The sequence below is a fragment of the Homarus americanus genome, unplaced genomic scaffold (assembly GCF_018991925.1).
Source record: "Homarus americanus isolate GMGI-L3 unplaced genomic scaffold, GMGI_Hamer_2.0 scaffold57463, whole genome shotgun sequence".
NCBI classification, from domain to species: Eukaryota; Metazoa; Arthropoda; class Malacostraca; order Decapoda; family Nephropidae; genus Homarus; species Homarus americanus.
This window is the reverse complement of record NW_024719502.1, coordinates 140,477-152,882: the sequence shown is the minus strand read 5'-3', so window position 1 is coordinate 152,882 and position 12,406 is coordinate 140,477.

Genomic DNA, 12,406 nt, shown 5'->3' with positions numbered 1-12,406 from the left:
CTTAGAACAATGTGGGGGATAGCGTAGACCAGATCAGGCAACACAGGTGATATACGAGACGGCACCCAACACACACACACACACGATCGTTTTCATTAAATTATTGTTCATTGGGAAACACTCTTATACTGGTGGAGGTATTCCGGGTAACTGGTTAAGTTTGTGGTTAATGATGTCTTAATACATCAACTTTTATTACGGCCACACTGCAGTATCGTCAACTTTTAGAAAATTAAGAATACTTAACTCGTCGTTGTTTGTGTTTACTAATGCCTTCGTAAATAACTAATGCAACCATGAGTCATAAAACATTTACCCCAGGAAGTATCAGGAAAAATGAAACGTTTGAAATGGTTAAAAATTTCCCCCTAATACCACCTGTCTGTAACCCGTATTTCTGCATCTGATTTCCCCGTGTTTATATCGCCTCTACACCACAACACAACACCATTGGTGAGTCAGGGAGCACGGGGGATATGTCAGTCGCTTATTCCTCTTGGTAAGCTTGGCTGACTACCCCGTTCCGTTGCCTTCACACGCCGAGTGGTGTGTTACGCTTCAACCAATCACTGACAACATAAGAAAATAAGGAGTCTGCAATAGGCAAGAAGTGTGTGTTTTGACGTTTGAGGTATTTAACGAACAATTAGAGTTGATTTAAATTATATCAGGATCGGTTACAGGTCGGTGAATTAACTAAAGCGCGTAATGCTTTTGTTGATATAGCGATGAGATGGAGTGATCAGGCGTGGACCGTCACCACAACTTGACATTTCATTACTCAGCTACGGGGGAGGATTAGTGCTTGAAGTGTGGAGGATGAGTGTCACAGGTCTAGGAAGGGGTGCCAAATATAAGGAGGATCACTGCCACAACTGTGTAGGATGAGTGCCACAGCTGTGTAGGATGGGTGCCACAGCTGTGTAGGATGAGTGCCACAGCTGTGTAGGATGAGTGCCACAGCTGTGTAGGATGAGTGCCACAGCTGTGTAGGATGGGTGCCACAGTGTGTAGGATGAGTGCCACAGCTGTAGATGAGTGCCAGATAGGAGGAAGAGTGCCATAGGTGGGGAAGAAGTGCCACAGGTGGAGGGATGAGTGCTGGTGTGTAGGATGATGCCACAGGCCAGGCAGATGAGTGCCAGCTGTGTAGGATGAAGCACAGCTGTAGAAGGAGCACAGCTGTAGGATGAGCAACTGTGATGAGTGCCACAACTGTGTAGGATGTAAGTAGCTGTAGGATGAGTGCCACAGCTGTGTAGGATGGGTGCCACAGCTGTGTAGGATGGGTGCCACAGCTGTGTAGGATGAGTGCCACAGCTGTGTAGGATGGGTGCCACAGCTGTGTAGGATGGGTGCCACAGCTGTGTAGGATGAGTGCCACAGCTGTGTAGGATGGGTGCCACAGCTGTGTAGGATGGGTGCCACAGCTGTGTAGGATGGGTGCCACAGCTGTGTAGGATGAGTGCCACAGATAGGAGGAAGAGTGCCATAGGTGGGGAAGAAGAGTGCCACAGGTGGAGGATGAGTGCCACAGGTGGGAAGATGAGTGCCACAGGTGGGGAGGAAGAGTGCCGTGGTGGGGCGATGAGTGCCACAGGTTGGGGGAAGAGTGCCACAGATGGGGAAGAAGAGCATGAGGGGAGGGAAGAGTGCTGGGCAGGTGGGGGAAGAAGAGTGCCACAGGTGGGGGATGAGTGCCACAAATAGGAGGAAGAGTGCCACAGGTGGGGAAGAAGAGTGCCACAGGTGGGGGAATGAGTGCCACAGGTGGGGAGGAAGAGTGCCACAGGTGGGGAGGAAGAGTGCCACAGGTGGGGAGGAGCGGGGCAGGCGTGATAGAGGGCGGGAGAAGGAGGAGGAGGAGGGGGGCGTGGCCAGGCTGCTGAGGGTAGTGGAGGTGGTGAAGGACCAGTGACGGCGTGAGAGCCGCGTGGGGTCGGTGGACTGACCTGCCTCCTGCCATACACACGCCCTCGCTCTCCCTTACACTGACACACTACACACAAACACACCTGAAGACGCCGCCTACTTCTCCTCGCTGCCTTCGACCATGACAATAAAACACGTAACCATCGCCAGCATCTAACCATATACTTAGATATTTAAGGATAAAAAAAAACAAGTCAGGAAAAAGACGTTTTGTTAAAGGTTGGATTTGGTTTAAAGCACCAGGAAATGAGTCATTACACCTCTCTCTCATCACCTGGTAATTACCCCATTGTCCTCCCTCTATCATCAGTGGCGACGAGTGATGAAGCAAAAATACGATGAAATACGTCTTGATTTAGCTATAATAAGGAGGTAATCAGCCGTTGTCCACAGGTAAGTCGCTTGACCTGGCACCTCTACCGTGTACAATCAGAGCTAGTGCCTTAGGTCTTCAGCCCTTCTGAGAGACGAAAACCGTAATGAGTGGTACACCTGTGGTAATTAACATACAGGTATACTAGAGGAACAGGTGAGTCGTGAATGATTATGTGAACGAATAGTGAGAACACCTGTAGTCTAGCGAGGGAGAACTGCAGTGTCGTGAGGGCAGTTACAGTACAGTGAAAACACCTACATTACAGTGAGAATACGTGACAAAACAGTGAAGTTATCTGCAGTGTAGTAAAATTGATTACAGCTCAGAGTAACTGCATAGGGGTGAAGAGACTACAGTGTAAAGTCAGCAATAACAGCAGTGTAGTAAGAGCAATAACAGTGATGCAATAAAGAGGAAATGCAGTGACTTGAAAACAGTGACGGCGGTGTAATGAATGGCACCGTTAACAGAAGTGTGATAATAATGTAATTTTATCTATGTCCTACCAGGTAAAAACAGTGATAATTAGAGCGTAGTGAGTGTAACAGTGACAGTATATTGACAGTGAAAATATACCTGTAGAAACATTGATAGTAACAGTGTAGAAAGACAATGTTTATACAGTGCTAATCACATCTACAGTATAAAATCCCACAATTAACAGTGAAGATATTGTTAATTACGATCCATATATCAATAACACACTCGTAAGAATAACATCAGTGGTTATTTTATTATGAACTTAGAATCATTATTATAGTGACAAACCACGAAAAACCACAACCAACCACGATCAACCACAACCAACCACGATCAACCAAAATATACAGCACAGTGACAGAAACATTTCAACGTAACCTAAATAAACATTTCATCTTCACCACCATGATAGGAAGAGACTGGGTCGACAGTATTGACAAAAGGTAAGTGATCCTCTTTTTTTTTCACGTAAAATTAACAAAAAACAAAAACCAGGAGTGTTTTTGTTTGATGGGGGGAGGTAGAGGGGTGAGAGGTCGTTTTTTCGTGTATTAAGGGTCTCTGAAGTCGTATTTTTTCAACAAGTCGTGATTGTTCTCTTCTGTGTAAGGGTTGTAGTGAAAACAAAGGCTGTATTGTTGTGAGTGTGTAGTATGAGCAGCCATGGTATAGAGAGGGGGAACTACAGTGTTATAGGGGGAGTGGGGTGTTGGGGAAGGCTGGGGAGTGGGGTGTTGGTAGTGGGGTGTTGGGGAAGGCTGGGGAGTGGGGTGTTTAGGGGTGTAGGTAGTGATCGCTGGGGGTGAGACTGTGGATAGTTGCTGGCCATTACAACAAGTTAAGCTAAACATAATTGGTTTGAGATGTAACGTAACTTGGCTAATTTGTTCCTACCTTCAACGGCATCAACCATCTTCTTGGGGAACAATTGTGTGTGGGAACAAGGGTGTGTGGTTAGGTTAGGTTAACATTAGAGTGTTTTTTCTTCACGGGTAATAAGTTTGGGTGCCTAATCTTCAGGTGATTTGATATGTTGTGATTATCGCCCCACTACTAACAAGCTAATCTTACTATAACCAAAAACAAGAGTGTGGGCGGGTGGGGGGATAGGGGGTGGGTAGATAGGGGTGGGTGGGGGGATAGGAGGTAGGGGTGGGGGTCTGGCGATAAGATAGAGGCCGCCCCAACTGGTTATCGATCACACCTATCAACAAGGTAATGTGTACTAGGGGGGAGGGAAGGGGAGGGGAGGAGGGGAGGGGGAGGGGACCTTATTCAAGTATGTTTACCTGGTCACTTATGCCTTTTAATTTACACACCTGGTTCCTCGTATCTGATGTTTACGACTTTGTTTCTTCCTGCCTTCTTGTCTTCCTCTTCCTCCTTCATCCTTCGTGTCTTCCTCTTCCTCCCTTCTTGTCTTCCTCTTCCTCCCTTCTTGTCTTCCTCTTCCTCCTCCTCCCACCTCTCTTGTCCCTTTTCCCTTATCCCTCCTCCATTTTTCCTCCTCCCTTCTGCCTCTTCCCTTTCCCCCACCTCCATTCTTCCTCCTGCCTCCTACGTAAAAGGAAAACGATATACTGAAAAAGCCACGAGAGAAAGATTTTTATACAAAGAGAGAGAGAGAGAGAGAGAGAGACACATAACTCCCTAACCTAACCTAACCTAAAGCAACGTAGCCCAGGATTAACTCATCACTGGTTCACTGAATCGTATGTTCATTTCTGGTTCCTGGAAGATTAGGGAGATTGATTACGTATATATCAGGGAGGATGAGGATGGGACTCATATAAGTGGGTGGGGAAAAGGATGAAGGATTATGAGGTGTGGTGGGGGTGAGGATGGGGGGTGGTGCTGGGGGAGGTGTGGGAGAATTTCTGGTAAGCAATATCTAATATCCATCATAGCTCCCTGGTGGATCGTCGACCTGATATGAGGGGGGAGATGAGGGAGGGGGGGGGGATGGGGGGAGGAGAAGTGTGAGGGAAGGAGAAGGAGAGAGAGATAAGGGGAGGGAGGGGTAGGGTTAGAGAATGGAGAAGAATGAGAGAACTGGATTATGGAGATAATTGTATGTTATATTGGTAGAGACAGACAGACGGACAGACAGACACAGACAGACAGACAGACATACAATAGCAATCTTTTTTTATTGGGGGTGAGGGTAAAATTAATGTGATTACGTATTGAAGGTAATTTTTCCGTCAGATTATTTTTTACAATATTGTCCAAAAAAAATCAACTTCCTTTTCTCTGTTTGTTGATACTTGTTTACTTGTTTATATCAGAGTAGAAGTTGTATTTTCTTTTATTTATTAGGTATTTTCTTATTATTTTATTGTTTGGATAAGTTGTGAGAAAAGTGCTGAATAAGCCAGAAGTGTTTAACTAAGCGAGCATTCAAGTGACGTCACTTATAAACAAACTCTAGTCTTGTTGTGTTAACTCAGGGATCGTGTGTATAAATCATCCTCACAATGTCGGGATTAGCTCGATGATAACTAACCGATTGATTCATAATTCTACAAAAAATAACAGTGATACATTAATTCAAGATAACATAAGATAACATAGAACTGATACCAGATATGTTTTGAGAAGATATCGTGTTAAATCTAGTTTAGAAAATCACGTTTTAGAATAATTAAAGATTTATTTCCGCTAGACCTCACGGGGGCAAAATATCCTGGATAAAAATGGTGGTTGATGCAGAACGATGCCTTGGAGGCCAGTTAATGAATAATAAAATAAATTAACCTTTTCCTGCATAATACGACTCATGAAAATTGAAAAGATAAATACATTGAAAGGAGGTAAAGAGAGAGAGAGAGTATAAACAAGGGAATAAGGAGATTGAGGTAATAAAGATGATAAATAGACCATACAAGCAAAAAGCAATTATTTTTTTTTAAATTATACTTCATCATTACAACCCATTATTATACAACAGTTGTGAGGAGAATATTCCAGGGTGTTATAATGACCATCTCTCTCTCGGTGCTGTTGTTGTTGTTGTTGAAGAATTGATTAGGAAGGGGAAGTAAAATGTCGTTAATGAGTTAGATAAAAGAAATTGTGTCTTTATAGAGGGTAATGGTAGTTGATCCTCTTGGTAATGAGGACAGACAGACAGACTCCCACCCACAGAGAGAGAGAGAGAGAGAGAGAGAGAGAGAGACGCCCATTTCTTCTTGCCTGTCACCAAAAAAAAAAGTCCTCTTCTTCATGGTGAAACTTTAATAAATTTATCTAACTTTCATCGGTGTTTTGTCACCCTCAAGAGTTCACAGGACGCTAGTGTAGGTCTCTCAGCAACCTCTCAGCCTTCTTACCTCTTCTCTGAGTTGTTATTTGTCGTCCTTAGTTCGTGTCCGTAGTTCAAGTCCGTAGTTATTTTAGATGTTCTTATTCGCCCGTAGTTTCTTAAATGTTTTCGTTTTTACGGTCATAAACTTTGTAATCAAAGTATAAGTATTGGTGATCGTCATTTGTTTTGTCAGGGTTTGTTTACATCACTCAGCCCCACCACTCTGGCTTCTCGTAAATACCTCGTCTTTATTCAATCATTTACGATTTTTTTTATTCCTTTTTCTTATTTTCTGGTCATTTCAAATCCCTTTGACACCTTCATCAAAGAAAACTCTGAGTGGTGTTTTTCTACTCAAAATATCAGCTTTTATTTTTAAGTGAATCGACAAAGTCTTTTAAAACTTGTTATTGAAGGAGTTTTGAGTCATGCTTCCGATATAAAATGTACAGTCCCCTTCACTAGTGAGTTTACAGGGGCTCGTCAGGTTTACAGTCCCCTTCACTAGTGAGTTTACAGGGGCTCGTCAGGTTTACAGTCCCCTTCACTAGTGAGTTTACAGGGGCTCGTCAGGTTTACAGTCCCCTTCACTAGTGCGTTTATAGGGGCTCGTCATATAAACATTTCACATATCATTATATTGAGATATTTGTTTTAATATTGTTTTACTTTGATTCCATTATATGTTTATTATTGCGAGTTTCCCTCTGTCGAATGTAAACAAACACAAACACGCTGCACAAAACCTGACGAGCCCCTGTAAACTCACTAGTGAAGGGGACTGTAAACCTGACGAGCCCCTGTAAACGCACTAGTGAAGGGGACTGTAAACCTGACGAGCCCCTGTAAACGCACTAGTGAAGGGGACTGTACTTAAACTGTGCAGGTATACAATTTCATAATGAACCTAGACAGTACAGGTATTCAAAATAATAGTAAATAGTAAACCAATTCGACCAAAGATAGCTGATATACTAGCTGTGGTTGCACCCTTCCGTATGCAAAAATATCCTTCCTATTTACACAACAAACCTGACCTGATACCACAGTGACCTTTGACCTAATATTCAAAAACTAAATCACTATTAGTCTTTCTGTAACGTCTTGTTTCTCTGCCTTGTCCTATCCTCTCTCCTGTGATATTGTTAGTACTGAGTAATCCAATAGGCACTCGGCTGAAGATTGACTTAGCGCACTGAGACACTCGCATACACAGATTACATGTAAGACACTTCTCCTGTCTTTATGTGAGATGATGATGATGATAACAATAATAATAACAACATTAATAACAATAATAATAAAAAAACAATAATAACAATAACAAAAACAACAACAAATAACAACAATAACAACAATAACATCAACAAATAACAATAATAATAACAACAATATAGTGCTAAATGTTCTGGCCAGCAAGAAGGTCAAACTTTGGTTCTTGTACAAACTTTTATGTTCTTTCATTTTACACACGACAACTTTCTCCAGGCGACAATTTTCTCGGGTCATAAGAGATGCGTCAATCAGGGGTAGAATTTTTTTTTATTTATTTTTTATTATTATTGAAGTTAAATTGAAATGCTATTATGATATACGGTATTTTTTCTGCTCCTGTGGTGGGGGGTGGGTGGTGGATGGAGGGAGAGGAGGTGAAGGGAGGAGATGGAGGGGGAGAGGAAGGTGGAGGGAAGGAAGGGAAGGAGGAAGGGGAGGAGGGAGGTGGTGGGAAGGGAAGTAAAGATAGGGAACAGGAAAGGGGGAGGAAAATGGAAGGGAAGGGATAATTTCTCACTGTTACACAATTATAATTAAACTGATTAAATGTTAGGAATTAATAATCTGATCACTTAATGAGGCTAATTATTCTCATTATCAATTGTTCGAATTTTCCTTTAAATTATTTGTGTACTGTAGGTATGTTACTACTACTACTACTACTACTTTTTTTTTAAATGGCCTCCAGCCTCCCCCAATAGCCACACCTTCGCCACCATTTTATTACCTTAATATTAAATATCCTAATACATAAGAAGCTATCCTAGCTGTGCTGAGTTAATTGAGCCGCAGATCTATGCGGCATTCAGTGACTGTTGCCTCATAGTCAATATCTGCAGCTGTTGTCGGCATTGGGGACGATGTTCTCGTTCCCCTGAGGCAGAGCAAAGCCGACCTAAGGAGAGAGAAGGACAGTCGACATCTCATCCAGGCTGTAACATAACTTGTGGGTTGCTGCTTCTGTTCGGAGATCACCTCCGCGAGTCTGGCGTAGAAGCATCTTTTGCTTGGTCCCATCCCACCAGAGGTTGTGAACACTAGAGGAGTGAAGCTGCCTTGATCAACGTTCTGAATTCTCTCCCCATATGCCCTTATCTTGTCGTTCTCGTTCCTCCTGTGTGCAGCATCGAGAGCTAAGTTACGGTGACATGCGGCCATGGGATCAAAAATCCTGATGTCAAAGAAGGCTCGCTGTCCCCGCGTCCAGAATCCTCGAGCACTGACGTCAACACGGGCTATTTCTACTATTTGCACTATTATTATTATTATTATTTTCATCATCATCATCATCATCATCACCTACAATATTACACATTAGCATAAAATCCAATAGGAATCATGATAAAAATCCTACTCTCGCCGTGTACCTCTTGAGAATTATCTTGGTGTCAAAACTAAATTCAAATCACGTCTAGGAGGCGAAGCTCATCGTACAGGTGAAGAAGTCATTACCCCGAGCGGCCACCCTTGACATTTTGCGCCAGGTAATATTCCCTAGTTCCCCATTTTTCCCCATTCCTTTCCCTATTTCGTACAGTTCCTTTCCCTGTTCCGTACCGTTCCTTTCCCTGTTTTATACCGTTTCTTTCCTTGTTTCGTACCGTCTCTCTCCTTGTTCCGTACCCTTCCTTTCCCTGTACCGCCTCTCTCCCTGTTTCATACCGTCTCTCTCCCTGTTTCGTACCGTTCCTCTCCCTGTTTCGTACCATCTCTCTTTCTCTCTGTTCCGTAACCGTCCTTCTCCCCGCCCCTCTCTCTTTCCCCGCTCAGAACCGTCCCTCTCCCCGCCCCTCTCTCTTTCCCCGCTCAGAACCGTCCCTCTCCCCGTCCCTCTCTTCCCCACCTCACACCTCTCCTTCTCTTTCCTCGACTCCTTCCTTCCTTTGCCAGGATCCAAACATCCACCCGTTCGCGGCCTCAAGGACCTCCACACCACCCTAGGACCTCCACAACACCCTAGGACCTCCACAACACCCTAGGACCTCCACACCACCCTAGGACCTCCACACCCTAGGACCTCCACCCTAGGACCTCCACACCCCCTAGGACCTCCACCACCCTAGGACCTCCACAACACCCTAGGACCTCCACACCACCCTAGGACCTCCACACCACCCTAGGACCTCCACAACACCCTAGGACCTCCACACCACCCTAGGACCTCCACCTCCACCCCCCTAGGACCTCCACACCACCCTAGGACCTCCACAACACCCTAGGACCTCCCACACCCACCCTAGGACCTCCACACCCCCTAGGACCTCCACACCACCCTAGGACCTCCACAACACCCTAGGACCTCCACACCACCCTAGGACCTCCACACCCCCTAGGACCTCCACACACCCCCTGGGACCTCCACACCACCCTAGGACCTCCACACCACCCTAGGACCTCCACACCACCCTAGGACCTCCACACTACCCTAGGATCTCCACACCACCCTAGGAACTCCACAGAACCCCCCCCAAGGACCTATGCAGCTTCCACATGACCTCTACAGCTTCCACATGACCTCTATAGCTTCCACATGACCTCTACAGCTTCCACATGACCTCTATAGCTTCCACATGACCTCTACAGCTTCCACATGACCTCTATAGCTTCCACATGACCTCTACAGCTTCCACATGACCTCTACTGCTTCCACATGACCTCTACAGCTTCCACATGACCTCCAGAGAGAGAGAGACTACTGTATAGGTAAGTACATGCAAAAAGGAAAGAGGAAGAGAGGGGGAGTGGGAGGTGGATAGGGTAGTAGAGGAGGGGAAGGGTAGGGGTGGGGTAGGAGGGATGGGAGGGAGATGGATGGGGGGGAGGAGGAGGAGATGTAGAGAAGAGAGAGTGGTTATAATGGAAGAATATGTAACTCTCCTCGCCACTCTCTCATGCCTCTCCCTCACCCCTGTACCTCTCCTCTCCCTCACCCCCCACCTCTCCCTCACCCCCACTCTCCCTCACCCCACCTCTCTCCCCACCTCTCTCACCCCTACCTCTCTCTCCCACCCCACCTCTACCCCCACCTCTTTCACCGCCACCTCTCTCCATACCTCCCTCCCCCCACCTCTCCCTCACCCCCACCTCTCCCCCCCACCTCTCTCACCCCCACCTCTCTCCCCCACCCTCTCTCCCCCCACCTCTCTCACCCCACCTCTCTCCCCCACCTCTCTCCACCTCTCTCACCCCACCTCTCTCACCCCACCTCTCTCACCCCCACCTCTCTCACCCCACCTCTCTCACCCCCACCTCTCCCTAAGCTCTCTAGATTACGCCTATCTAGAACAAACAAACACAATGTAACACAGTTAATTTTTACACTTTGACTCATACACTCGCTATGATACGTAAATACTCGCTATGATATGCAAATACTCGCTTGATACGCAAATACTCGCTTGATACACAAATACTCGCTTGATACACAAATACTCGCTTGATACGCAAATACTCGCTTGATACACAAATACTCGCTTGATACACAAATACTCGCTTGATACGCAAATACTCGCTTGATACACAAATACTCGCTTGATACGCAAATACTCGCTTGATACGTAAATACTCGCTATGATATGCAAATACTCGCTTGATACGTAAAAACTCGCTTGATACACAAATACTCACGATGGACGGCCGCATAAACATTGTCCAAAGTCCACTCATAAGCTTCCATTATATAGTATTTAATTACTTAAGCTCTCTTATGTAGATTAATTAAATATTTATATAATTTGTATATTGTTCGGATTAATTGGAGTAAAATGGATAGGTTTATACAGTAGAGCAGTAAAGACTATTTTAATTTGATATATAAATATGAGCGTTTGTATATATTAACGTCTTTATTCTTACGTTAGATAATGTTGTACCTAACCTAACCTAACCTAACCTAATATATACCTGTGAATAACGTTACTAAATTATTGGTAATTAGCATAAATGAAGGTAATTAGCAGACCAGGTGTTTATCACAGGTGGGAACATTGATGATTGTTGTTTCATTAGTGCCATAGACTTTGAAGTTTGTCTTTGAATTTTAATTAGTATGAGTAATGCTTAGGTAAGTTTTGTTGTAGCCTGTGTGTGTGTGTGTGTGTGTGTGTGTGTGTGTGTGTGTGTGTGACTTTGTATACGTGTGTGTACATATTTCGTTTCGTGTACGTGTGTGTTGAAGGGTGGAGGGGGGTTGAGGAGGGGAAGATGGAGAGAGGGAAGGGGGAAGGGGGAGGTCGAGAAGGGGGAGGAGGGGTAGGGGGAAAGACGATGATAGGGATATAGTAATGGCCTCTCCAGCTCCCCATTATAGTCGTAATTCGATTATAGGGATTCGATAATTACTACAAGGATAACACAATTTACCCCCTATAACTCTCCACGTTAGAATTTGATACAGAAAACGATATTATGGATTAATTTCAAGGGGTGTCTCTTAGAATTTTCAGCTAGAGTGATTCGGGGAGGAAAGTCACATAAACACTGAAATATTTTAATACAGTTTCTTCTTCCCGCTGATAGTTTATGAGGATAACAGAGGACGTTGAGAGAGAGAGAGAGAGAGAGAGAGAGAGCTGGCAGTCACTGATGCAAAATAGCCTGCATATATTTACTCCTAAGCGCCTTACTGTATAGGAATGCCACTACAGGCAAAAAGCGAGCGAAAGTTCGTCTGTCTGTAGTAACCTTCTAAACCCGTCATTTACTTGTGCTGATTTACTGTGTGGTTAAGGGGAACGCCAGGCGTTATCTAGAACCATTGTTGGCGTTGTCAGGTCTTCGAAGGGTCAAGCACAAGAGTTTTAAAAGGTCTTAATTTTAGTCTCTCACTTTTTCAAGTCTTTATTTACTACACCAATAATGTTTTGTTCCTTTGACATGTAAATCACACGTGAGAGCTTGTCGTATGGCGGCAGAGATTATGGTGTGGACGGTAGCCAGTGGGTCTGTACACTCCTGGAGTCAGTACAGTGAGTTTTGCACGAGGGCTACACCTGTACAGCCATCAGAATGTACGTCAACAGCTAATATTCTCTACC